The 25,801-nt window shown below is 47.6% G+C and overlaps 13 pseudogenes; all 13 read left to right on the top strand.

Annotated features, from left to right (window-relative positions):
- The first annotated feature begins 10,820 nt into the window (after window positions 1-10,820).
- LOC143956599 (5S ribosomal RNA) lies at window positions 10,821-10,939 on the top strand (annotated as a pseudogene).
- Window positions 10,940-11,608: 669 nt separating this feature from the next.
- Window positions 11,609-11,727, top strand: LOC143954893 (5S ribosomal RNA; annotated as a pseudogene).
- Window positions 11,728-12,292: 565 nt separating this feature from the next.
- On the top strand, window positions 12,293-12,411 carry LOC143943595 (5S ribosomal RNA; annotated as a pseudogene).
- A 974-nt stretch (window positions 12,412-13,385) lies between these two features.
- Window positions 13,386-13,504, top strand: LOC143948111 (5S ribosomal RNA; annotated as a pseudogene).
- Window positions 13,505-13,604: 100 nt separating this feature from the next.
- LOC143955328 (5S ribosomal RNA) lies at window positions 13,605-13,723 on the top strand (annotated as a pseudogene).
- Window positions 13,724-14,044: 321 nt separating this feature from the next.
- LOC143946696 (5S ribosomal RNA) lies at window positions 14,045-14,163 on the top strand (annotated as a pseudogene).
- Window positions 14,164-14,263: 100 nt separating this feature from the next.
- On the top strand, window positions 14,264-14,383 carry LOC143946376 (5S ribosomal RNA; annotated as a pseudogene).
- Window positions 14,384-14,481: 98 nt separating this feature from the next.
- Window positions 14,482-14,600, top strand: LOC143951339 (5S ribosomal RNA; annotated as a pseudogene).
- A 321-nt stretch (window positions 14,601-14,921) lies between these two features.
- Window positions 14,922-15,040, top strand: LOC143951086 (5S ribosomal RNA; annotated as a pseudogene).
- Window positions 15,041-15,140: 100 nt separating this feature from the next.
- LOC143946939 (5S ribosomal RNA) lies at window positions 15,141-15,260 on the top strand (annotated as a pseudogene).
- A 317-nt stretch (window positions 15,261-15,577) lies between these two features.
- Window positions 15,578-15,696, top strand: LOC143955320 (5S ribosomal RNA; annotated as a pseudogene).
- A 535-nt stretch (window positions 15,697-16,231) lies between these two features.
- LOC143950100 (5S ribosomal RNA) lies at window positions 16,232-16,350 on the top strand (annotated as a pseudogene).
- Window positions 16,351-16,667: 317 nt separating this feature from the next.
- On the top strand, window positions 16,668-16,786 carry LOC143953626 (5S ribosomal RNA; annotated as a pseudogene).
- The last annotated feature ends 9,015 nt before the right edge of the window (window positions 16,787-25,801 follow it).

The following is a 25,801-nucleotide window of genomic DNA, read 5'->3' as shown; positions in this document are numbered from 1 at the left end:
TGTTAAAAAATGTGTTGCCAGTGTTATGTGTTACAAAAGGTTATCAGTGTGACAGTTAATGTGGAGAAGAAGTAATACACAAAATAGAGTCAGAAAGACAATCCTATTGCATAGAGGTAGCGAGAGATGCTTGCATTACTCTTAATGTGCAGTGTGTAAAAGGTTTTAAAAAGATGGTTTTGTGTGAATTTTGCTTTAACGTAAAATTAGCTGTAGACATTATAACTATGGTTAGTTTTACAATGATTTAGGAATAGCAATCTCTATAATATAATAATAAGTATAGCAAAACAAATTAGGAAAATATTGAGGCAGTATATATAGGTCGAGATAAAGTGAATACACAAAAGGGATCAAGGGATAGTTGCAAAGTAATATCCTCATTAAGGCAGAATGTCGGAATAGCAATGAGATTAAATGGTTGCAACATAACACGAAATATGAGCACGGCTAAAATACAGAAAAACAGTACATAATTTAAGAGTACAGTAGAATATAGTATAAATTATTTAAGATTAAATTGATTTAGCTTGAAAAAATCTATGTTTAAATCTTTGAGTAAATCGTAAATTTATCAGATAAGTTAGCTCTGAGATTATGATTAATTTGACAGTTCAATTACGCGGTCCTTTTCCACTGGTATAATCATTATGTAATATCAGTTATTGCTATCAGTAAATGTTAAAATTGTAAGACGGTTTACATTAGGATGTGGAATTGATATGGATTTAAAAGCTAATTACTTTTCTGAAGCATATGTCAGAAAGACGGCTTAAACTGCTTTTCTCACATTTTGCTGCGGTAAAAAGAAATGTTTTGTCACTGTGTTTAAACTGTGAGAGTTAAGGTGGAGAAAAATTGTAATACAGAAAATAGAGTCAAACAGTGGAAACGTTTATTTGCTTGTGTAATGACAGCTGATACTGGTTGAGCAATAAAACTGTTTTATTAAGATGTAAGACTAGTTTTCTCTACATATATACTTTTCAGAGAGTTGTATAATATAGGCGACCAATAGGACATTTAAATGGCTTAATGTTGCAGGGAGAAAGTATCGCTGTTTCAACGGTAAGAGATTGAAAGCTTAGCTTGAGAATGGCAGAAAATAGTTGCGTTAGTCTAAATTTAAAGGATATGCCGGTACCATTGAGAAAGCTTATATTAGACTAGTTTGATCTTTGCATTACACAATCCTATTATTATTATTATTATTATTATTATTATTACAATCCTAGTGCAGAGAGATACTCAGTTAATGTCAGAGATACTCGGTTAATGTCAGAAAAGCAAAAAAAAATGTTTACATCGTTAGCAGCATGTCTGGTAGCAAATGGATGGTTTTGTGAACATTTTACATTAACGTACAATTAGCGGTAGACCTCATCGAAGTGAATAGATTTAACCGGATTTTGAGATAGTATTTCTAATAATAAATAAAGCAAAATAAGTCAGGATGGTGTGTCGTCAGTGGTTATATTAATGTGACAGTTGATGTGGAGAATTAAAAATATGCAAAATAGAGCATTAGAACATTAGTCTCTCTGTATAAACTAGCATCTCTGTATACACCAGCCTGTCTTCTGTACCCACTAGACTCTCTGTATACACTGTCAGCTTTGATGTATACCCAAGCCTGTCTTCTGTATACACTAGTTTCTCTATATGCACTGTCCTATCTGTATACCCCAGCCTCACTTTTTACTCTAGCATCTCTGTTTACTCAAGCCTATCTGCATACATGAGTCTGTATTCTGTATTCACTAGCCTTTCTTCTGTATACTGTAGTCTTCTATATATACTAGCTTCTCTGTATACCCTTGCATCTCTGTAAACACTGTGTAAATTAGCCAGTCTTATGTATACACTCGCCGACTGTATACACTAGACTCTCTGAATACACTAGACCCTCTGTATACCACAGCCTGTCTTCTGTATACACTAGCCTGTAAAAACTAGCTAGAATACACCAGCTTGTCTTCTGTACCCACTATACTCTCTGTATACACTACCCAGTCTTCTGTATACACTGTCAGCTTTGATGTATACCCAAGCCTGTCTTCTTTATACACTAGTTTCTCTATATGCACTGTCCTTTCTGTATACACTCGACCCACTCTATACACTAACCTCTCTATATACACTAACATCTTTGTATATACTAGCCTCTCTTTAAACTAGCCTCTCTGTGTACCCCAGCCTCACTGTTTACTCTAGCATCTCTGTATACTCAAGCCTATCTGCATACGTGAGTCTGTACTCTGTATTCACTAGCCTTTCTTCTGTATGCTTTACTCTTCTATATATACTAGCTTCTCTGTACACCCTTGCATCTCTGTAAACACTGTGTAAACTAGCCAGTCTTATGTATACACTCGCCGACTGTATACACTAACATCTTTGTATATACTAGCCTCTCTTTAAACTAGCCTCTCTGTGTACCGCAGCCTATACTGTTTACTCTAGCATCTCTGTATACTCAAGCCTATCTGCATACATGAGTCTGTATTCTGTATTCACTAGCCTTTCTTCTGTATGCTGTAGTCTTCTATGTATACCGGCTTCTCTGTACACCCTTGCATCTCTGTAAACACTGTGTAAACTAGCCAGTCTTATGTATACACTCACCGACTGTATACACTAGACTCTCTGAATACACTAAACCCTCTGTATACCACAGCCTGTCTTCTGTATACACTAGACTGTAAAAACTAGCTAGAATACACCAGCCTGTCTTCTGTACACACTAGACTCTCTGTATACACTACCCAGTCTTCTGTATACACTGTCAGCTTTGATGTATACCCAAGCCTGTCTTCTGTATACAATAGTTTCTCTATATGCACTGTCCTTTCTGTATACACTTGACTCTCTCTATACACTAACCTCTCTATATACACTAACATCTTTGTATATACTAGCCTCTCTTTAAACTAGCCTCTCTGTGTACCCCAGCCTCACTGTTTAATCTAGCATCTCTGTATACTCAAGCCTATCTGCATACATGAGTCTGTATTCTGTATTCACTAGCCTTTCTTCTGTATGCTGTGGTCTTCTATATATACCAGCTTCTCTGTACACCCTTGCATCTCTGTAATCACTGTGTAAACTAGCCAGTCTTATGTATACACTCGCCGACTGTATACACTAGACTCTCTGAATACACTAAACCCTCTGTATACCACAGCCTGTCTTCTGTATACACTAGACTGTAAAAACTAGCTAGAATACACCAGCCTGTCTTCTGTACCCACTAGACTCTCTGTATACACTACCCAGTCTTCTGTATACACTGTCAGCTTTGATGTATACCCAAGCCTGTCTTCTGTATACACTAGTTTCTCTATATGCACTGTCCTTTCTGTATACACTCGACTCTCTCTATACACTAACCTCTCTATATTTACTAACATCTTTGTATATACTAGCATCCCTTTAAACTAGCCTCTCTGTGTACCCCGGCCTCACTGTTTACTCTAGCATCTCTGTATACTCAAGCCTATCTGCATACATGAGTCTGTATTCTGTATTCACTAGCCTTTCTTCTGTATGCTGTAGTCTTCTATATATACCAGCTTCTCTGTACACCCTTGCATCTCTGTAAACACTGTGTAAACTAGCCAGTCTTATGTATACACTCGCCGACTGTATACACTAGACTCTCTGAATACACTAAACCCTCTGTATACCACAGCCTGTCTTCTGTATACACTAGACTGTAAAAACTAGCTAGAATACACCAGCCTGTCTTCTGTACCCACTAGACTCTCTGTATACACTACCCAGTCTTCTGTATACACTGACAGCTTTGGTGTATACCCAAGCCTGTCTTCTGGATACACTAGTTTCTCTATATGCACTGTCCTTTCTGTATACACTTGACTCTCTCTATACACTAACCTCTCTATATACACTAACATCTTTGTAAATACTAGCCTCTCTTTAAACTAGCCTCTCTGTGTACCCCAGCCTCACTGTTTACTCTAGCATCTCTGTATACACTAGCATTTCTGTATGCATCCCCCTATCTGTATTCACTAGCCTCTCTGTATACCCCAGCCTGCCTCTCTATATACACTAGCTTTTCTTCTGAATATAAAAGTCTCAGTCTCTCTCTATAACCAAGCCTGTTTTCTGTATACATTAGAATGTGTCCTGTATACACTAGCCTGTCTTCTTTATTCTCTAGCCTCTCTGTATACAATAGCCTGCCATCTAAATAAAATACATACTTTGTATTCCCAACCTGTTTTCTGTATAATCTAGCCTACCTTCTGTATACATTTAGCCTCTCTGTATAAACTAGCCTTCCTTCTATATACACTGCCATTTATGAGGTAAACAAGAAGTGTAGTGTACATAAATGAATGGCTAGAGTATAAAGAGAGGATAGGGTATACAGAAGAAAGCCTAGTGTATACAGAACACAGGCTAGTACCCTGAGCCTGGGTGAGAGAGGATGAGGAGCATTAGGAGGGCTTGGTCTTCCACATCCGACCAAGTGTTCGGCATGATGTGGCTCAACACGTCCAGCTGCCGAAAATAAGGACAAGAGTGGGAGGCACACAACACCCACTGTAACAGTGCTAGGTTCCTGTATTACAGAACCAGAACACCAGCAATAAGGGGTATCTTCAGGTTTATACTGTGCAGGAGGCACACAACACCCACTCTAACTTCTGCACCGCAGATGCCTGTATTGCAGAAATTGAACACCAGTAATAAAGGGTAGCTTCAGGTGTGTACTGTGCAGGAGGCACATAACACCCACTGTAACAGGTTCCCAAGAAGTAAAGACACTGTCCCTGACTATCGTCCTCTTTCCCTGACCGCCGCAATACACTATACAAGGCCGCCTGAGATATAATTGGCCACAGGAATCCTCCCTGTGGTCAATTGTGGCTCTCCTCTCAGAGGATGTCACATCTGTTCTTATTATATAGAACTTATTATGCTCCTCGTACACTTTTTCAATTTGGCCGAACGGCCGGACGCAAGTTGCCCCCGGTGCGGGAACATGGGGGGAGACATGATGCACATGTTTTGGAGATGCACGAAGTTGATCCGCTACTGGACGGAGGTCACAGGAACCATTGATCGAGTGTTTGGAACCTCCACCAGCATGGAGGCAAAGTATTGTCTCCTGGGATTAGTTGAAGGAGTTGGAAACCCGGGAAGCAGCCAGATGGCAGTTCTGAGATGCCTATTTCAGGCAAGGAAACTGATTGCCCAACCCTGCTTAGCCTCCAATGTTGGCAATGACTTGTTTTTTTTCGTTTGTTTCCCAAGATGACCATATTGGCGTTTGTCAAGATGGTTGAGAATGCCCGAAGAGATCGTCTATGGCCCCATCACCTTGAAAGTGCCAGATCTTGTCTGATCTCGGAGGCTAAGCATTGTCGGGCCTGATTAGTAAGTGGATGGAAGACCGACTGGCAATACCAGGTGCCGTTTGCTTATTTCTTGATCATACATCACGGGACACAGGAGCTTCATTACATAGTGGGTTATATAGGCACCTCTGGTGATTGGACATTGGTTAACCCCCAATTAAGGAGAATTCCTCCCCTATATAACCCCTCCCATATGGGAGGCACCTCAGTTTTCTCGCCAGTGTCTATGGTGGTTGGTCACGTAAAACATGTGCTATGAAGAAAGCTCTGTGCAGGTCCCTGCGGGGGCCTAAGGGCTACAACAAACCGGATCCATATCTCGGGCCGATATTTTGACTCCCAAGATGATATGGTACCCGGGCCTCATCATCCGAAGAAACAAGGTTTTGCCTGTAAGTCCTCTCCTATTGGAAGACTGGGCTCTGGGAAAACCAGACTTGGTGTACTATTTACATAGTGGCACGAAAATTTCTGGCAGAGTCTTTTACAAGGTCCAGGTAGGAGGTTCTTCTGAGAAGGAACCCCAAAAAAACCCTGAAGCTTTCCACAACTCTGCCCGCTGTGATGGGTGAAGGCTGGAATCTGTCTGTTTTCAGCAATTCCTGCGGTGAGGACAGGTAAGGGAAGTTAATCCTCTATAAATTATATTATGGATTTCTTCATTGAGTAGTTGTATGTCTTACCTGGTTTCCACCACTAGAGGGAGTAAGAGCAGCCTGATGCATACTTACATGCCTTTCAGATACACACGCTCAGTGAAGCCTGGTTCTCCCAGATGATTCACGTCTCCACTGCAATCTCTGCCACAATGAAGGTAATACAGGGGTCCCACGTAGTCTAGGGGTCCCACGCAGCTCCGATGGCAATTCCCTTCCCCCCTGGATAGCGGCGGTCATCGTGCATGCGCGCTGAGCGCGCTCCCGTGCTAATGGAGGAGGGGGAGTGTGGTTGCGAGCCGTGCACGTCGGTGTGGCACCAGGCACCAGGCGGCAGTTTTAAAAAGCCCAGAGCGTCAGGGGGCTGTAAGTGGAGACACAGGAGCTGTGGGCAGTAAGCATCCCAAGGGATTGGATCCAGGCAAATCTAAGACACCTACTCAGCATCAGGTTGTGCAGTTTAAGCATATATATTTATTGTAAGACTTTAAGCACAACAGTGATTGCACTTTGTACTAGTACCTCTGCTTTGTAGCTTATGACTATGTCTCCTCGTAAGAGGGTCTCAGTGGGAGGTAACAAGGGCACTGGTAAGTCACCGCCTAGGTCTAGGGGTTCTAAAAATGCCTGTAGGTTACCATCCCCCCCTGCAAGACTGGAGCCAGCCTCACAGGATGAGTCAGTGCCCCTGTCAGGTTTTGCAGCCTCTCCTAATTTTTCAGCCCCGATATACGTCACTGGGGACTCCCTTAGGGCTACATTGGAGGGTTTTGAAGGGAGAATCATTAATTTTATTTCAGCTTCCCTGAAAGATAGCAGGAAAAGGGGTAGATCCCCTCCCTCTGCTGAGATTCCTCTTTCAGATGACACTTCTGACAATGAGGAGAGATCCCTATCTTGGGACAGGGATCTTGAGCAGTCGGATGAATCAGAGGAAGAGGAGAGAGTCCCCTCCTCCCAGGCGCTCAGAAAACAGGTGCAGTATTATACTGAATTGGTGCGTACCACATTCAGAATGCCTGCTGCTGAGATCGCTACATCCTCTGTTTCTTCCCTGGGAGTCAGGAAAATCCCACAGACTGCCTTTTCCTTTCCAACTCATCCCTTAATGGATAAATTGTTGTATGAGGATTGGGAACATCCTGATAAACTGTTTGCTCCTCCTAAAAGGTTTTCTATGCTTTATCCTCTGGAGGAAAGTTTCACCAAGAAATGGGGGGTCCCATTTGTCGATGCGGCTGTTTCTTCTACGGCCTTCTCAACCCCCCTCCACAGGAAAGGCTCTATGCCGGGCTCAGGGGCAGAAGAAATCCTGGGGGCGAAAGCCTGCCAAGCAGAGCCCAAAAGCTTCCTTGTGAAGGGGCGCCCCCACTCGGCCGAGTGGGAGGAAAGCTCCTGCAGTTTGCGGAAGCCTGGCGGGAAGAGATCCGGGACAAGTGGGTGGTCTCTTCAGTATCTCTGGGCTACAAGCTGGAATTTCAGGAGATTCCACCTTCTCGCTTTCTAAGGTCAAGGATCCCCAGGGACCCAGTAAAGCAAAGACCGCTATTTCTGGCCTTAGATCACTTACTATCCCAGGGGGTGATAGTAGAAGTGGACCCAAAAGAACAGGGTTGAGGGTTTTACTCGAATCTCTTCACCGTTCCAAAGCCAAATGGAAGTGTCAGACCTATCCTGGATCTGAAGGATCTGAACCGGTTTTTACGCATCCGGTCCTTCCGAATGCAGTCAATTCGCACTGTGGTCTCCTGCCTGCAAGGGGGAGAGTTTATGTCATCAATAGACATCAAGGATGCATATCTCCATGTGCCAATTTTTCCCGCACACCAAAATTATCTAAGGTTCGCGGTAGAGCGGCGCCATTTTAAATTTCTGGCCTTGCCGTTCGGGCTCGCTACAGCCCCTCGAGTCTTCACAAAGATTCTGGACCCTCTCTTGGCAAACCTAAGAGCTCAGGGTATAGCCGTCATGGCTTATCTAGACGATTTGCTTCTCATAGAGAAAACAGTAGCGCTCCTGAACCACAGTGTTACCAGAACGCTAGAACACCTGGAACAACTAGGTTGGATTATAAACCTAGAAAAGTCGTCCCTACAGCCTGCTACCAGGTTGGAATACCTGGGTATGGTTATCGATACCGCTCAGGGCAAGGTGTTTCTACCAAGGCCATTGGCCATTGGGGATCTGGTGCGCCTAATTCTGGGCAGAAGATCTTCCCCCATTCGGTTGTGCATGAGACTGTTAGGGAAAATGGTCGCCTCCTTCAAGGCCGTTCCATTCGCCCATTTGCACTCAAGGCCTCTGCAAAGATGCATCCTTGCGGCTTGGAACAGGAAGCCCCAGTCCTTGGATCTTCCTATGCGTCTATCCCCAGGGACATGCAAGAGTCTCATCTGGTGGTTACAAACCGAGAATTTGCTGAAAGGCAAAACTTTTCTTCCTCTTCCATGGAAGATTATTACAACAGATGCCAGCCTGACAGGCTGGGGAGCAGTGTTGGAGGAGACGTGCTCGCAGGGGAAATGGTCTGCGATCGAGAAGCTATTGCCCATAAATTTCTTGGAGATCCGGGCAGTTTATATGGCTCTCATAAACTGGTCTTTCAGACTACGGGGTCTCCCTGTTCAGGTTCAGTCTGACAATGCCACAGCAGGTGCCTATATCAATCACCAGGGCGGTACCATGAGTCTGGTTGCGCAAAAAGAGGTGAATCGCATACTTGTCTGGGCAGAAAGGCATGTTCCATGCCTTTCTGAAGTCTTCATTCCAGGAGTGGAAAATTGGCAGGCGGATTTTCTGAGCCACCAGCAGTTGTGCCCAGGAGAATGGGCTCTGCACCCCGACGTGTTTTGGAACATATGTCACAGGTGGGGTACTCCAGACATAGATCTGTTTGCGTCCAGGTTCAACAGAAAACTAGACAAATTCGTGTCAAGGACAAGAGATACACTCGCTCAGGAGTCGGATGCTCTAACAGTTCCCTAGGATCAGTACAATTTGTTTTATGCCTTTCCCCTGTGCCCGCTTCTGTCGCGGTTCCTGGGAAGAGTCAAGAGGGAGACAAAGTCGGTTCTTTTGGTAGCCCGGCTTGGCCCAGGTGACCGTGGTATGCAGAGATCATGAAGTTGGCAGTAGGCAGGCCGTGGATCCTCCCTCTCCGGCCAGATCTGCTCTCACAGGGTCCAATTTACCATCCTGCTTTACACAGTCTGAATTTGATGGTTTAGCTGCTGAGACCCACATTCTGAGAGACCGTGGGCTTTCGGGGCCAGTCCTTTCTACTCTGGTCAATGCCAGAAAGCCGGCCTCCAGGCTTATTTACTACAAAATCTGGAGGGCATATGTTTTCTGGTGTGAACTCAGGGAATGGCATCCTAGAAAGTATGTCATTAGCAGGATCTTGGCCTTCCTCCAGTCAGGCCTAGAAATTAATTTGGCCGTAAGCACTATCAAGGTGCAGATTTCGGCGTTCTCAGTGTTTTTTCAGAAGCCACTGGCATCGCATTCCCTGGTGCGGGCTTTCATCCAGGGGGCTATGCGGATAAGGCCGCCGGCCAAACCTCCGGTATGCCCATGGGATCTGAATTTGGTTCTCTCAGCTTTGCAGGGGCAACCTTTTGAACCTTTGCATCAGCCTTCGTTAGTTCTTTTGACTAAAAAATTGGTTTTCTTGGTAGCCATATCCACGGCTAGAAGAGTGTCAGAACTAGCAGCTCTCTCCAGCAAAGAGCCGTATCTAATTATTCATAAGGACCGGGTGGTAATGCCTCCCAACAGGTCCTTTCTGCCTAAGGTGGTTTCAGGATTCCATTTGAATCAAGATGTAATCCTACCATTACTTTTTCAGGACCAACAGTCCGCAGAAGAAGAATCTTTGCACACTTTGCATGTGGTAAGGGCAATCAGTATCTATCATCAGGCAACTGCTCAGATAAGGAAAACTGATTGCTTATTTATTTTGCCGGAAGGCTCTAGGGAGGGCCAGGCGGCATCAAATTCCACTATCTCAAGGTGGATTAGACAGATTATTTCTCAGGCCTATAGTGTTAAAAGGAAGATCCCTCCTTTTCAAGTGAAAGCGCACTCAACTAGGGCTGTATGTGCTTATTGGGCAGTGCATCACCAGGCCTCCCTGGCTCAGATCTGAAAGGCTGCAACTTGGTCATCAGTCCACACATTCACCAGATTCTATCAGGTGGATGTCAGAGGGCAAGAGGATATCGCCTTTGGGCGCAGTGTACTGCAGGCTGCAGTTTAGGTCCTCCGGTCCTTGGCGGTCTATATATTATGATCTGTGTCTCCCTCCCCTCAATCTGAGCATTGCTTTGGGACATCCCACTATGTAATGAAGCTCCTGTGTCCCGTGATGTATGATCAAGAAAATAGGATTTTTATATACAGCTTACCTGTAAAATCCTTTTCTTGAGAGTACATCACGGGACACAGAGCTCCCGCCCCTCTTGGGTTTTACGTGGTTTCCTATTGCTTTGCTACAAAACTGAGGTGCCTCCCATATGGGAGGGGTTATATAGGGGAGGAATTCTCCTTAATTGGGGGTTAACCAGTGTCCAATCACCAGAGGTGCCTATATAACCCACTATATAATAAAGCTCCTGTGTCCCGTGATGTACTCTCAAGAAAAGGATTTTCCAGGTAAGCTGTACATAAAAATCTTATTTTTTATGTTGTTGGCGTTGACCTGTTTTTTTTCGCTTGTTTCCCAAGATGACCATCTTGGCGTTTGTCAAGAGGGTTGAGAGTGCCCAAAGAAAGTGCCTACGGCCAAATCACAAGTAAAGTGCCCGATCTTGTCTGATCTCGGAGGCTAAGCATTGTCGGGCCTGATTAGTAACTGGATGGGAGATCGACTGGGAATACCAGGTGCCGTAGGCTTCTTTTTATGTTGTTGGCGTTGACATGTTTTTTTTTTTCCCACTTGTTTCCCAAGGTGACCATCTTGGCATTTGTCAAGAGGGCTGAGAGAGCCCAAAGAAATCTCCTACGGCCACATCACTGATCTCAGAGGCTAAGCAGGGTCCGGCCTAAATAGTATATAATTACAGGTGCCATAGGAATCTTTTTATATTGTTGGCTTTGACATGTTTTTTTTCCGCTTGTTTCCCAAGGGGACCATTTTAGCATCTGTCAAGAGTTTTGAGTATGTCCCGAAGCGTTAGCCTAAGGCCACATCACCCTGAAAGCGCCCGATCTCAGAGGCTAAGCAGGGTCAGGGTCAGATGTGAGACCGCCAGGGTCTATGTTGTTGGCGTTGACCTGTTTTTTTTTCACTTGTTTCCCAAGATGACCATCTTGGCATTTGTCAAGAGGGTTGAGAGTGTCTGAATAGAACACCTATGGCCACATCACCCTGAAAGCTCTCATCTGATCTCGGAGGCCTAGCAGTGTACTGCCTGGTTAATACCTGTATGGGAGACCATCTGTGAATACCAGGTCCCGTAGGCTTCTTTTTATGTTGTTGGCATTGACCTGTTTATTTTCGCTTGTTTCCCAAGGTGACCATCTTGGTGTTTAACAAGAGGGTTGAGAGATCCCAAAGAGATCACCTATGGCCTCATCACCCTGAAAGCACCCGATCTCATCTGATCTCAGAGGCTAAGCAGTGTCGGGCCTGGTTAGTACCAGGATGGGAGAACGTCTGGGAATAACAGGTGCCGTAGGCTTCTTTTTATGTTGTTGGCCTTGACCTGTTTTTTTTTTTCACTTGTTTCCCAAGGTGACCATCTTGGCGTTTGTGAAGAGGGTTGAGAGTGCCCGAAGAGATCACCTACGGCCCCATCACCCTGAAAGTGCCCAATCTCATCTGATCTGGGAGGCTAAACAGTGTCGGGCCTGGTTAGTACCTAGCTTCTTTTTATGTTGTTGGCTTTGACCTGTTTTTTTTCGCTTGTTTCTCAAGGCGACCATATTGGCGTTTGTCAAGAGGGTTGGGCATTTCTTGAAGAGAACACTTACGGCCACATAACCCTGAAAGCACCCGATCTCGTCTGATTTCAGAGGCTAAACAGCGTCAGGCCTGGTTAGCACCTGGATGGGAGACTGCCTGGGAAGACCAGGTGCCATAGAAGGATCTGGCCTGGTTAGTGTCTTGATTGGGAGATCGCCTGGGAATACCGGATGCCGTAGGCTTTTTTTTATATTGTTGGCTTTGACCTGCTTTTTTTAGCTTGTTTCCCAAGGTGACCATCTTGGCCTTTGTCAAGAGGCTTCAGAGTGCCCAAAGAGAGTGCCTACGGCCAAATCACCCTGAAAGAGCCCAATCTCATCTGATCTCAGAGGCTAAGCAGCGATGGGCCTGGTTAGTACCTGGATGGGAGATAGCCTGGGAATACCAGGTGCCGTAGGCTTCTCATTATGTTGTCGGCGTTGACCTATTTTTTTTCCCTTGTTTCCCAAGGTGACCATCTTGGCATTTGTCAAGAGGGTTGAGAGCGCACAAAGAAATTGCTTATGGGCACAACACCCTGAAAGCGCCCAATCTCGTCTGGTCTCAGAGGCTAAGCAGGGTTGGGCCTGGTTTGTACCTGGATGGGAGACCGCATGGGTTTTCCAGATGCCGCAGGCTTCTTTTTATGTTGCTGGTGTTGACCTGTTTTTTTTCGCTTGTTTCCCAAAGTGATCATCTTGGCATTTGTCAAGAGGGTTGAGAGTGCCTAAAGAGATCGCTTACAGCCACATCACCCTGCAAGCATCCTATCTCTTCTGATCTCGGAGGTTAAGAAGGGTTGGGCCTAGTTAGTACTTGAATGGGAGACGGGCTTGGAATACCAGGTGCCGTATTCTTCTTTTTATGTTGTTGGCGTTGACCTGTTTTTTTTCGCTTGTTTTCCAGGGTGACTATCTTGGCATTTTTCAAGAGGGATGAGAGTGCCCAAAGAGATTGCCTATGAGCACATCACCCTGAAAGTGCCCAATCTCCTCTGATCTCAGAGGCTAGAAAGGTTCGCGCCTTGTTAATACCTGGATGGGAGACCGCCTGGGAATATTAGGTGTTGTAGGCTTCTTTTTATGTTGTTGGCGTTGACTTGTTTTTTTTGTTTGTTTCCCAAGGTGACCATCTTGGCGTTTGTCAAGAGGGTTGAGCGTGCCTGAAAAAAATCTACTATGGCCGCATCACCCTGAAAGAGCCCAATCTCATTTGATCTCAGAGGCTAAGCAGGGTTGGGACCTGGTTAGTACCTGGGTGGGAGACCGCCTGGGATTTCTCAATGCCATAGGCTTTTTTTTTAAGTTGTTGGCATTGACTTATTTTTTTTTTGCTTGTTTCCCAAGGTGACCATCTTGGCGTTTGTCAAGAGGGTTGAAAGTGCCTGAAGACATTGCCTACGGGCACATCACCCTAAAAGCACCCGATCTCGTTTGATGTTGGAGGCTAAGAAGAGTCGGGCCTTGTTAGTACCTGGATGGGAGACCGCCTGGGAATACCAGGTGTCGTAAGCTTCTTTTAATGTTGTTGGCGTTGACCTGTTTTTATTTCGCTTGTTTCCCAAGGTGACCATCTTGGTGTTTGTCAAGAGGGTTGAGAGTGCCTGAAAAGATTGCCTATGGCCACATCACTCTGAAAGCACCCAATCTCGTCTGATCTTGGAGGCTAAGAAGAGTCAGGCCTGGTTAGTACCTGGATGGGAGACCACCTGGGAATACCAGTTATTGTAGGCTTCTTTTTATGTTGTTGACGTTGATTCGTTTGTTTGTTTTCGCTTGTTTCCTAAGGAGACCATCTTGGCATTTGTCAAGAGGGTTGAGAGTGCCCAAAGAGATCGCTTACAGCAGCAACACCCTGAAAGAGCCCTATCTCTTCTCATCTCGGAGGCTAAGAAGGGTTTGGCCTAGTTAGTACTTGGATAGTAGATGGCGTTGGAATACCAGGTGCCGTATTCTTCTTTTTATGTTGTTGACATTGACCTGTTTTTTTCCGCTTGTATCTCAAGGTGACTATCATGGCATTTGTCAAGAGGGTTGAGAGTGCACAAAGAGATTGCCTATGGGCACATAACCCTGAAAGCGCCCGATCTCCTCTGATCTCAGAGGCTAAACAGGGTTGGGCCTTGCTAGTACCTGGATTGGAGACCACCTGGGAATACTAGGTGCCGTAGGCTTCTTTCTATGTTGTTGGCGTTGACTTGTTTTTGTTTTGTTTGTTTACCAAGTTGACCATCTTGGTGTTTGTCAAGAGGGTTGAGAGTGCCTGAAGAGCTCGCCTATGGCCACATAACCCTGAAAGCACCAGATCTCGTCTGATCTCAGAGGCTAAACAGGGTCTGGGCCTTGTTAATACCCGGATGGCAGACCACCTGGGAAGACTAGGTGCTGTAGACTTCTTCTTATGTTGTTGGCGTTGACTTGTTTTTTTTGTTAGTTTCCCAAGGTGACCATCTTGGCGTTTGTCAAGAGGGTTAAAAGTGCCAGAAGAGATTGCCTACGGGCACATCACCCTGAAAGCACCCGATCTCGTTTGATGTTGGAGGCTAAGAAGAGTCAGGCCTGGTTAGTACCTGGATGGGAGACCACCTGGGAATACCAGTTATTGTAGGCTTCTTTTTATGTTGTTGACGTTGATTCGTTTGTTTTTTTTCGCTTGTTTCCCAAGGAGACCATCTTGGCATTTGTCAAGAGGGTTGAGAGTGCCCAAAGAGATCGCTTACAGCAGCAACACCCTGAAAGAGCCCTATCTCTTCTCATCTCGGAGGCTAAGAAGGGTTGGGCCTAGTTAGTACCTGGATGGGATATGGCGTTGGAATACCAGGTGCCGTATTCTTCTTTTTATGTTGTTGACATTGACCTGTTTTTTTTCGCTTGTATCTCAAGGTGACTATCTTGGCATTTGTCAAGAGGGTTGAGAGTGCACAAAGAGATTGCCTATGGGCACATAACCCTGAAAGCGCCCGATCTCCTCTGATCTCAAAGGCTAAACAGGGTTGGGCCTTGCTAGTACCTGGATTGGAGACCACCTGGGAATACTAGGTGCCGTAGGCTTCTTTCTATGTTGTTGGCGTTGACTTGTTTTTGTTTTGTTTGTTTACCAAGTTGACCATCTTGGTGTTTGTCAAGAGGGTTGAGAGTGCCTGAAGAGCTCGCCTATGGCCACATAACCCTGAAAGCACCAGATCTCGTCTGATCTCAGAGGCTAAACAGGGTCTGGGCCTTGTTAATACCCGGATGGCAGACCACCTGGGAATACTAGGTGCTGTAGACTTCTTCTTATGTTGTTGGCGTTGACTTGTTTTTTTTGTTAGTTTCCCAAGGTGACCATCTTGGCGTTTGTCAAGAGGGTTAAAAGTGCCAGAAGAGATTGCCTACGGGCACATCACCCTGAAAGCACCCGATCTCGTTTGATGTTGGAGGCTAAGAAAAGTCAGGCCTTGTTAGTACCTGGATGGGAGACCGCCTGGGAATTCCAGGTGTCGTAGGCTTCTTTTTATGCTGTTGGCGTTGACCTGTTTTTATTTCGCTTGTTTCCCAAGGTGACCATCTTGGTGTTTGTCAAGAGGGTTGTGAGTGCCTGAAGAGATTGCCTATGGCCACATCACTCTGAAAGCACCCAATCTCGTCTGATCTTGGAGGCTAAGAAGAGTCAGGCCTGGTTAGTACCTGGATGGGAGACCACCTGGGAATACCAGTTATTGTAGGCTTCTTTTTATGTTGTTGGCGTTGATTAGTTTTTTTCGCTTGTTTCCCAAGGTGACCATCTTGGCATTTGTCAAGAGGCTTGAGAGTGCCCAAAGAGATCGCTTACAGCAGCAACACTCTGAAAGAGCCCTATCTCTTCTCATCTCGGAGGCTAAGAAGGGTTGGGCCTAGTTAGTACCTGGATAGGAGATGGCGTTGGAATACCAGGTGCCGTATTCTTCTCTTTATGTTGTTGACATTTACCTGTTTTTTTTCGCTTGTATCTCAAGGTGACTATCTTGGTATTTGTCAAGAGGGTTGAGAGTGCCCAAAGAGATTGCCTATGGGCACAAAACCCTGAAAGCGCCCGATCTCCTCTGATCTCAGAGGCTAAACAGGGTCGGGCCTTGCTAGTACCTGGATTGGAGACCACCTGGGAATACTAGGTGCAGTAGGCTTCTTTTTATGTTGTTGGCGTTGACTTGTTTTTGTTTTGTTTGTTTACCAAGGCGACCATCTTGGTGTTTGGCAAGAGGGTTGAGAGTGCCTGAAGAGCTCGCCTATGGCCACATAACCCTGAAAGAACCAGATCTCGTCTGATCTCAGAGACTAAACAGGGTCGGGCCTTGTTAATACCCGGATGGGAGGCCACCTGGGAATACTAGGTGCTGTAGACTTCTTCTTATGTTGTTGGCGTTGACTTGTTTTTTTTTGTTTGTTTCCCAAGGTGACCATCTTGGCGTTAGTCAAGAGGGTTGAGAGTGCCTGAAGAAATCTCCTATGGCCACATCACCCTGAAAGAGCCCAATATCATCTGATCTCAGAGGCTAAGCAGGGTTGGGACCAGTTTAGTACCTGGATGGGAGACCGCCTGGGATTTCCAGATGCCGTAGTCTTCTTTTTATGTTGTTGCCGTTGACCTATTTTTTCCCGCTTGTTCCCAAGGTGACCATCTTGGCGTTTGTCAAGAGAGTTGAGAGTGCTTGAAGATATTGGCTACGGCCACATCACCCTGAATCTGTTCCCTCTCATCTGATCTTGGAGGCTAAGCAGGGTCGGGCCTGGTTAATGCCTGGATGGGAGACCACCTGGGAATACCAGGTGTCGTAGGCTTCTTTTTATTTTTTCAAATATAATTTTTTCTCCAAACAGGGGAAGGCGGTCCCCCGAGTACATAATGCAACAGAAAAATACAAAGCAAAAAGCAGCTGAACAATACTTGATACTGGTATATTTGCAACTGTGAGTCTGCCTTCCATCAATCATAATGATTCGAGGCACGGATAAAGTACTGTACCAAGATCCAGGGTCACACAAACCCCAGGTCCCTCCGGCATAATCCATCCAGAGGGGGGTGTGGGGCCGTCATTGCCAATTTTCCACTTTTTCCAAAAGAGGGGGTGAGAGATAGGGGAGGAAGGCATAAAAGAGAAGGGGTGAAAGATCAGGAAAGAAGAAAATGGGACGAGACACGATGGCAGCCACTGCCCAAGGGGCCAGTCAAGGAAAGCTCAGAGCACTAAGGCGATAGCAGGCGACATCCTTCCAGCGAGAATATAAAGGTATTCCAGATGTCCCAGGTTTGTTTGAAATGTAATGAAAGGGGGGGGAACATTTTTTCCAATAGAGAGGGATGCAGGATTTTGCCACATTTATCACATGCTGTAAAATTGATTTTTTGTACTTCTTAATGGGAATCTGTGAATGGTGCAAGAGAAAGAATGCAGCCTCTTCCGGGATGGAGAAGTCTGTGAATTTTTGTGTTATGCATCGGATCTCTGTCCAGAAGTCCACCAAGCTGGGGCAGGACCAAAAAATGTGGAGCGACGTGCCCTCTTCTTCTCCACACCTCCAGCATATGTTCGAGGAAGAGGGGAAACATTTATGCAGCTTTGATGGTGTCAAATACCACCTGGTGAGAAGTTTAAAATTCGTCTCCTGTATCTTCGTGCACAGCGAGGTTTTGAGAGCCAAAGTGATAATGCGTTGTCTCTGTGCTGGGGAAAACGAGCAATTAAGGTCTTTTTCCCAGTTGGACAGACAGGTTAAGTGTGGGTGATCTGTTTGAGAGAGAATGTGGGCCAAAGGGCCTTCGCTCCTGCATAGAGTCTCAAACTCCATCTGAGGGCGGGCGAAAGTTTGAGGATTGGGAATGGAATGGAGAAAATTATGTCATTGCGCGCTCTCCAAAAAGGCTGTTGGAAAAGCCCTGTCGGATCTCTTAGGGTTGAAAAAGAAGGCCATTTTCCATCAATGGCGAATTTAGACGCATGGTCTAGGTTGGAATTTCTAAGTGGGTCCCCGGTTCAAAGTTCGGATGGCCACATATAGGGAATAAGGGGGAAGTCAAAGACGTGAGTGTGTTTTGGGTAGCGATCAGGTGACTGACTTTCAACGAAGCCCCTATAGTGGGATGTGACGTCAATTCTGTGGGTAAATCCTTATAGCACCACATGGCGCTTCTTAGCGGAATTCGGGAGTGAGATTGTTCTAGTTGCACCCAGAGCTTAGAAAGTTTGTTTCGATGCCAGTCCAATACACGCCCCAGATGGGAGGCCAGGTAGTAGCGTCGCAAGTCAGGGAGAACCAACCCTCCCTGTTGTTTAGACAATGTCAGCTGTGACCGCTTAAGTCTGGGATTTTTCTGGGCCCAGTTAAATTGAGTGAGCAGGGATTGAGCTTGCTTAAAAAATGGGACTGGAATCTGGATCGGGAGAGCTTGGAAAAGATAGGTAAATTTAGGGCGTATGTTCATTTTAATGAGATTGCATCTCCTGAACCAGGAATGGAGGCCAGAATGCCACCCGTGAAGCAAACTGCAGATCTTACTGACAAGGGGTGGGAGGAAGTTCAACATAAACGTACGCGCGATGTCCGGTGGAATGTAAGTACCTAATATGGGTCCATTTAAAATGAAAATTGGACTGCAAGTCTAGTAACGTTTGCGGGGGGACTGCAACCCCCATGGCCTCTGATTTCAAGAAGTATCCCGTATATCTGGAATTCCCGAAGGAGATTTGGCAAGGAAACTCTGGGATTCGTCAGCGAGAACAGCATGTCATACGCGTAGGCAGATACCTTGCACTCAAAAGTACCCGTTATGTCTGAGTTTTGTCGAATTGTGGAGAGAAAGGGTTCCAATGACAATGCGAATAATAGGGGTGACAGGGGGCAAACCTGTCTGGTCCCATTCCTGATGTCAAGGGGAGATGAGAGCACCCCATTCGCTTTGACTTGAGCTGAAGGGCGTGAGTATATCTTACTTATCCATGCCAGCATCCGTTCACTCAGACCTATATGGCGAAGGACCGAGAACATGAATGTCCATTTGACCCGATCAAAAGCCTTCTCGGCATCAGTACTCACGAAAAGACAAGGGGTCCCAGATGACTTTACTTTATGGACCAGGGTAAGCACCCTAATGGTGTTGTCCCTATCTTCCCTGGTGGGAATAAAACCTAACTGGTCAATCTGTATAAGGGACTGCAAGTGCTGTGCCAATCACGTGGCGAGGATTTTAGAGAATAGTTTTAGGACCGAATTTAGGAGGGAAATGGGTCTGTAGCTCCCACATAGGCCCGGGTCTTTGCCCACCTTAGGTATCAACGAGATGTGGGCTCTAAGGGTATCCTCAGGAAAATCCCCATTCGAGCTCAGAGTATTAAATAAATTCACCAAGCGCGGGCCGAGAATAGGGAGGAAGGTCTTATAGTATTGTGCGGTATATCCGTCAGGGCCCGGAGGCTTACCCACCTTCGGAGGTCCCACGGCCGTCTGGAGTTCTTCCAGTGTAATCGGGTCCTCCAAGTACTCCCGTGATTCCGATGAGAGGGTTGGTAGACCAGAAACGGTTACATATCTGTCTATATTGTCCTGTCCAGACCCTGAATCGGGCAGGTTGTAGAGATCAGAGTAAAATTTTTCAAAGACTTCGGCTATTTGGGTTGGGGTAGAGGCCCTCTGGCCATTCTCATCTCTCAACTGTGGTATGTAAGAGGCAGATTTCAACTCCTTTACCGACCTGGCTAAGATTTTTCCACATTTGTCCCCTGACTCCTACGTCAGTTTACGACAAAACTGGAGTGCCGCTTTCGCTTTATAATGGAGTAGGTCAGTAATCTAGGTATGGAGTGTCCCCAATTCAATCTCTAAGGTCCATGAGGGGGCATGTTTATGTTTCGCTTCCACAGAGGCAAGTTCACGAAACAGATTAGCAAGCTGTTCCTTCCGTGTTCGTTTGATGCGCGCCCCATGCCTGATAAGTACCCTGCAGAATACTGACTTATGAGCCTCCCAAATTATCCCCGAGTCGCAGTCCTGCGTTTAGTTTTCTTGGAAATAAAAGTCCAATTCCCTGGTCACATCTGCTAAAACTTCCGGTATCTGGAGGAGGCTTTCATTAAGGTGCCAGAAGAGAGACCAAGGTGAGGGGTTCCTAGAGAGGGTGTAGGTAAGGGCTACAGGAGCGTGGTCAGACCAAGTAATATGGCCGATGGAGAAAGAGCTCACCAAGTGCAGTTGGTCATGTGGAATCAAGAAGAAGTCTATCCTAAAGTATGATTTGTGAGGGGAAGAGCAAAAAGAGTAGTCCCTTTCCCCAGAGTGTTGCAGACGCCAGACATCAACTAATTGGTCATTCAGTAAACACTTAGTAATCCGCTTTCTAGAGGAAATGAGGAGCGAGGAGCAAGAGGCAGAAGTGTCAACCCACCTAATATAAACTGGCCCTCCCGAAAGTCACATAATCTGTGCAGGGTAGTTCTGAGGAACGTGTCTTGGTGATCATTGGGAGCGTACACAGTGGCAAATGTAAAAAGGAGCTCTCCAATGTGGCCCCTAAGAAAAAGATATCGACCCCCAGGGTCCCCCAGAGAATCCTGGAGAACCCAGGGGAGCCTGCTAGAGATCAGAATGGAGACTCCCATGGTCTTAGAGGAGGGGTTAGTAGAATGGTAGACCTTAGGGAAGGATCTCGACCATAGAAAGGGGAGGCTAGTATTATTAAAATGTGTTTCTTGCATAAAGGCCACATCAGTACGGGAAGTCTTCAGTTCTCACAGGAGGATCAGCCGTTTTTCAGGGGAATTCAGTCCCTTAACGTTTAGAGAGGTGACCTTGACTGAGTCTGCCATCGCTCCTCAGGGAGGGGGAGGTGGACGTCAGAGAAAAGCAAAGAAAGTTGAACCAAGGTAGGTATTGGATAGGAAATGGATGGCGGGAACTAAGGAGGAGAAAGGAAGGCCAAATGAAAGGAAAGGTAAGGGGAAAAAGAGGCCGGGCACCTCAACCCCAGGGGGAGAGAGAAATTAAGGGTTGTCTGCACTCAACAGTACAGGAAGGGTATACTAAAACAGCACAATTATGCTATAGCGCTTACCAGATGTACACTGGGTTTAAAGCGCCGTCCTACTTGGGTTGGTGGGTAGACAGGTCAGAGAGGGAGCCCCCGGATCCCAGTCCCCCCAGTCCTGGCAGTGGTAAATGTCACGTCTGATACCGGTATGCAAATAAAAGACAATCAGTAACATCATAGAACCAAAAAACAATAGTATAATCAAAACCGAGGTAGAGCATATAACTATCAGCACTGAGGGGTCTCCTCGGCTCGCCCTAAACGTAGGCATGCATGAGGGAGCCCGTCACAACAGAAAAGGCATCACAGAATGGGATCCACCACCCCCCGTCTGATACCCCAAAAGTACACATGCAGCCCCCGAACAAATGCATTTCTCCCTTTGGCAGATTGTCCTCTCCTTACCCCCTCTCCCCCGTCCACACCCCAGGGGATAAGGGGGAGGGAAGGGGGGAAAAAGGGAGGAAGGGGCAAAAGGGGGAGGGAAATGGGGGAGGGAAGGGGGAAAGGAGGGAGGGAAGGGAAGGAGGGAAGGGGGGGAAGGGGGGAGGGAAGGAGGGGCATCTAGGGAGAGGGGACAAACATACGGAAATGTCAAGTCCTTTAGCGCACTCACACCAGCAGCCACCCGGACCCCATAAATTTCAATTCCTCCCCTCCATGGTCACCACATCAAGATGAAAGAGGAGCAGCCCTGGTCGGTGCATGGAAAATCCGTCAGGCAAGGGGCTGGGGCCACCATCCCTCCATCCAATGGGAGACTTCACCCGAGCAGCAGTCCTGGGGCCCGCCAATTAGTGTCTCTCCTGCATCCCCATTGGGGGCTGTGTAGAGCATCCAGAGGGAGGCTGGGACCGCCCAAACAGTAAGGGGTAAATCCTCCAGGGGGGTCCAGAGTCAAACTGGAGGGAAGCAGTGTCTCGTACCAATAGGCTCAATAAATAAGTCATCCAGGGTGTCCCCAAAAGCTGCAGAAGGCAATGTCGGCAAAGAGTAGGTGGGGGCCAGAGGGGGGGGAAGAGGGGCGCAACCAGGGGGAGGGGACACATATGCGGGAATGTCAAGGCCTTCCAGTACAGCGCACTAGGTATCACTCAGACCCCCCAAAGTGCAACTCCCCCCTCTAAGGTCAAGATTCCAGAAGGGAAGATGAGCGGAACTGGTCTGTACATGAAAGAACCTGCTGCCAAGGGGTTGGGGCCATCATCCCTTCCTCCAATGGGAGATGCCACTGGCATGACAGCCCCATGTCCTGTCAAGTGGTGCCCCTCCGACAATGTCGTCGGGGTATATGTGGAGCATCCAGGGGGAGGCAGGGACCACCCAAACAGTGAGGGGTAAAGCCTCCTCCAGGAGGATAGCGCTGTCTTGTACAGTTAGTTAATTAGACAAGTCATCCAGTATGTTCCTGTGAGCAGCGGAAGGAAAGGTCGGTAAGGATTATGAATGGGTGGGGGCCAGGGAGTGCATAAAACTGCCACCAGATGACCGGGGCAGAGCGGGAAAGGGGATGAAAGGTGGTAGGTGGGGGGGTGAGGAGTGTCCCTCATATTACTCACGTCGGCCATTCCTTGAATCTGAGCGCTCTGCATACCCAGGACGTTCTTCTGTATAATCTAGCCTATCTGTATACATTAGCCTGTCTTTTGTACACATTAGCCTCTCTGTATCAACTAGCAGGTCCTCTGTATACACTAGTCCGTATGTATACACTAGACAGGCTTGGTTACACAGACTTGCTAGTGTATACAGATGTACTAGTGTATACAGAGGACCGGCTAGTATATATAGACAAGCTAGTGTATACAGATAGACTAAATTATACAGAAGAACGTCCTGGGTATGCAGAGATGGAGGCTAGGGTATACAGAGAGAGAGAGGCTAGAGTATGCTAGTGTATACAGATGAACTAGGGTATACAGAAGACTGGCTAGTTTATATAGAGAGGCTAATGTGTGCAAAAGAAAGGCTAGTGTATACAAATAGGCTAGATTATAGAGAAGAACGCCCTGGGTATGCAGAGATGGAGGCTAGGGTATACAGAGAGCGAGGCTGGGTTACACAGAGAGGGTGGTTTATGCAGACTTGCTAGTGTATACAGACGGACTAGTGTATATAGAGAGGCTTGGGTATACAGAGAGCTAATGTATAAAGAGAAGCTAGTGTATACAAAAGACATCCAAGGGTATACAGAGGGGGGCGTGTCCGGATGTGAAAGGCGACGGACGTCTAAGTGGAGAACTCCTGACATCCTGAACTCAATCCTTCTCAATCCTTCTTTTTCAAAGCCCTAAAACGGCCGGAGGCCCTACCTCCTTGCTCTGCTCCGTGGCCTGCTGCAGTCCGTGGCTCCATTGGGCGGATTCTGACCCGCAATCGGCTGGGAGCCTGCGTGCTAGTGGCAGCCGCCATCTTCCAGGCCTGTGCTCTGCAAGCAGCTCCTTTCCTGGACCAGCGGTGCGGTAAGGGACCCCCCCTTGTCCTCCAGCCAGCTTCCCTGCACCTCCGGTGGGGCCTCGTGGCCTGCGGGACCCCCAGTGCCGCCCGTCAAGGCCGCGGCCTGGTGTGGCCTAGTGCGGCCTAGTAGAGCCTCCAGCCTACCGGATTTTCCTACACCACCGGCCGCCGGACAGCGGCCGGCGTCGGTTGCTGGGACACGATCGCTGCCACCCTGCCAACCCTCCATCCTCCTGCTCCAACCGCTGTTTTGCTGGGCCTAGTCTTGGGCCCTGCACCCGGTCCGGCGGCCATCTTGGTACAACCGGCTGCGGCCTGGAATCCACCCCTAGCCTCCTGGACACCCTGGGCCTGTTCTCAGCTTCTTAGCCTCCCTCAGTGCCATAACCCCTCTGCAGCCCGTGCTTTGGCCCTCCTGCACAGCGCTCTGTGGCTCCGGCCGGACACTTGGCGGCCATCTTGCTACACCCGGGGGATCTCCTGCCTCCTCTGCACTTGCTCCGGACTCCTTCTAAGGACACCCTGGCCTGCCCGCAGTGCTGGGCATCAGCCTCCACTTCCAGACCTTTTGTGGCCTTCCTCCCTGACTCCGGTGCCACGTGCAGTGTCCATCTTGCTCCACCCAGCCGTACTGTGCACAATCCTGATCCCCCTGACTCCTCCCCTTGTAGCTCACTGCCACCAGAGCTGCCCCCCCGGCTGGACTGCCGCCCGCAACATCTACAACTGAGGCTCCGCCCCCCTTTTTTTTGGATTCACCAGGACATTGTCCGCACTGCCAGCCTTGCACGTAGCAGCCATATTACTACGCCATAATACCAACTGCTGGCCCTCCTGTCTCCACAGTCCCCATCTCTTGCTTTGCTCCGGCTACAGAGATCTGCTGCCGGTCGAGAGCCCTATGATGCCTTCAAAGAAGCCTCCAAAGACTGTGCAACAGCCCAGGACACCGGCTGCAGCCCCATCCCCCCGCGGGGACCCCGCCTTACTCCAGAAACTGCAGGCCTTGTTGGTTGACATGGAGGACGGTCCCCCGGCTGACATTCCCACGCCCTCCTCACCCCAGCCTCCCACAGGTGACACCAACATGATCTTAGCAGCAATCGAAAGCAGCAGGACATCTCTATTGGTACGGATCGATCACCTGGCAGAGGAGTGCAACCTTATCCGCAACGATCTGGATAAAATACGGGGGCGTCTCTCGGAATCTGAACACCGTATCTCGGAGGTGGAGGATCGAACGGGACAACATGCCGACCAACTCACCGACCTACACAACACGATTAAAGCTTTAGTGGCGAAGTCAGATGATGCCGAAAACCGAATGCGTCGTAACAATGTTCGGGTCCTGGGCCTTCCTGAAGGATCGGAGGGAGACCACCCGGCAGACTTTGCAGAAACCTTCTTCAAAGATCTACTTGGTCTGACCGATATCCCCCCTACGTATGTGGCAGAACGTGCTCATCGGGTTCCGATGGGTCGACCTATCTCGGGTGCACCCCCACGTGCCTTCCTGGTGCGTTTCCTCAACTACCGTGATCGAGATCGCATACTCGCTGAGGCCAGGAAGCACCCGAATCTGCAATATGGTAATGCACGCATCATGCTGTTCCCCGATTTCTCCCCGGATCTACAGAGAAGACGACAGACCTTCACTGATGTTCGGCGCAGACTACGAGACCGCAACATTAAATATGGAATGCTCTATCCTAGTCGCCTGCGGGTCCAGCACGAGGGCACTGTCAAATTTTTCGACACGCCGGCCGAGGCGGATGCCTGGCTTACTGGGCTGTGCTGAGGTGGCGTGTATTACTCCATCGTGGGGGCCCGGGGGTTGTCTGGGGCTCACTGGGGGAAGGCAATGAACATGAATGGACACACTGAACTCTTATGTTATTTCAGGCCCAAGTATCGGCCCATCATCCTTACATGTCTGCGAACTCCTATGTTGAGTGAGCTATCCACACGGAACTTTACAAGATAAGTTGTTGCTCCCCCCCCTTCTGGCTTGTCTCGGTGACGATTGTAGCTGTGCCTGGGATATACCTCTCCATCCCGGCTGGAATACACCGTGGAAGCTATATTTCCCCCTTGTTTTGGGGGGGTTTTGTATTTTGTTTTCTGTTCCCCTTCTTCTCCCTTTTTTTTTGTTCTCTAAGTCGCACTCGAGGTACTCGGGTTAGCACGGAGTGTTGCTGCTAACCTGCAGCGGACTTCCCCCTGGAGGACTTTTACACGTTCTTACACGCGGCATTGCACTGTTGCCGTGCACAGTTTAAGGGGTTAAATTGTTATTTTTTGGGTATAGGCCCGATCTG

Source organism: Lithobates pipiens, unplaced genomic scaffold, assembly GCF_037356315.1.
Source record: "Lithobates pipiens isolate NorthernLeopardFrog02 unplaced genomic scaffold, aLitPip1_a1.2 Scaffold_10, whole genome shotgun sequence".
Taxonomy (NCBI): domain Eukaryota; kingdom Metazoa; phylum Chordata; class Amphibia; order Anura; family Ranidae; genus Lithobates; species Lithobates pipiens.
The sequence above is the reverse complement of the archived record's forward strand: the minus strand, read 5'-3'. Positions and strand labels throughout refer to the sequence as shown.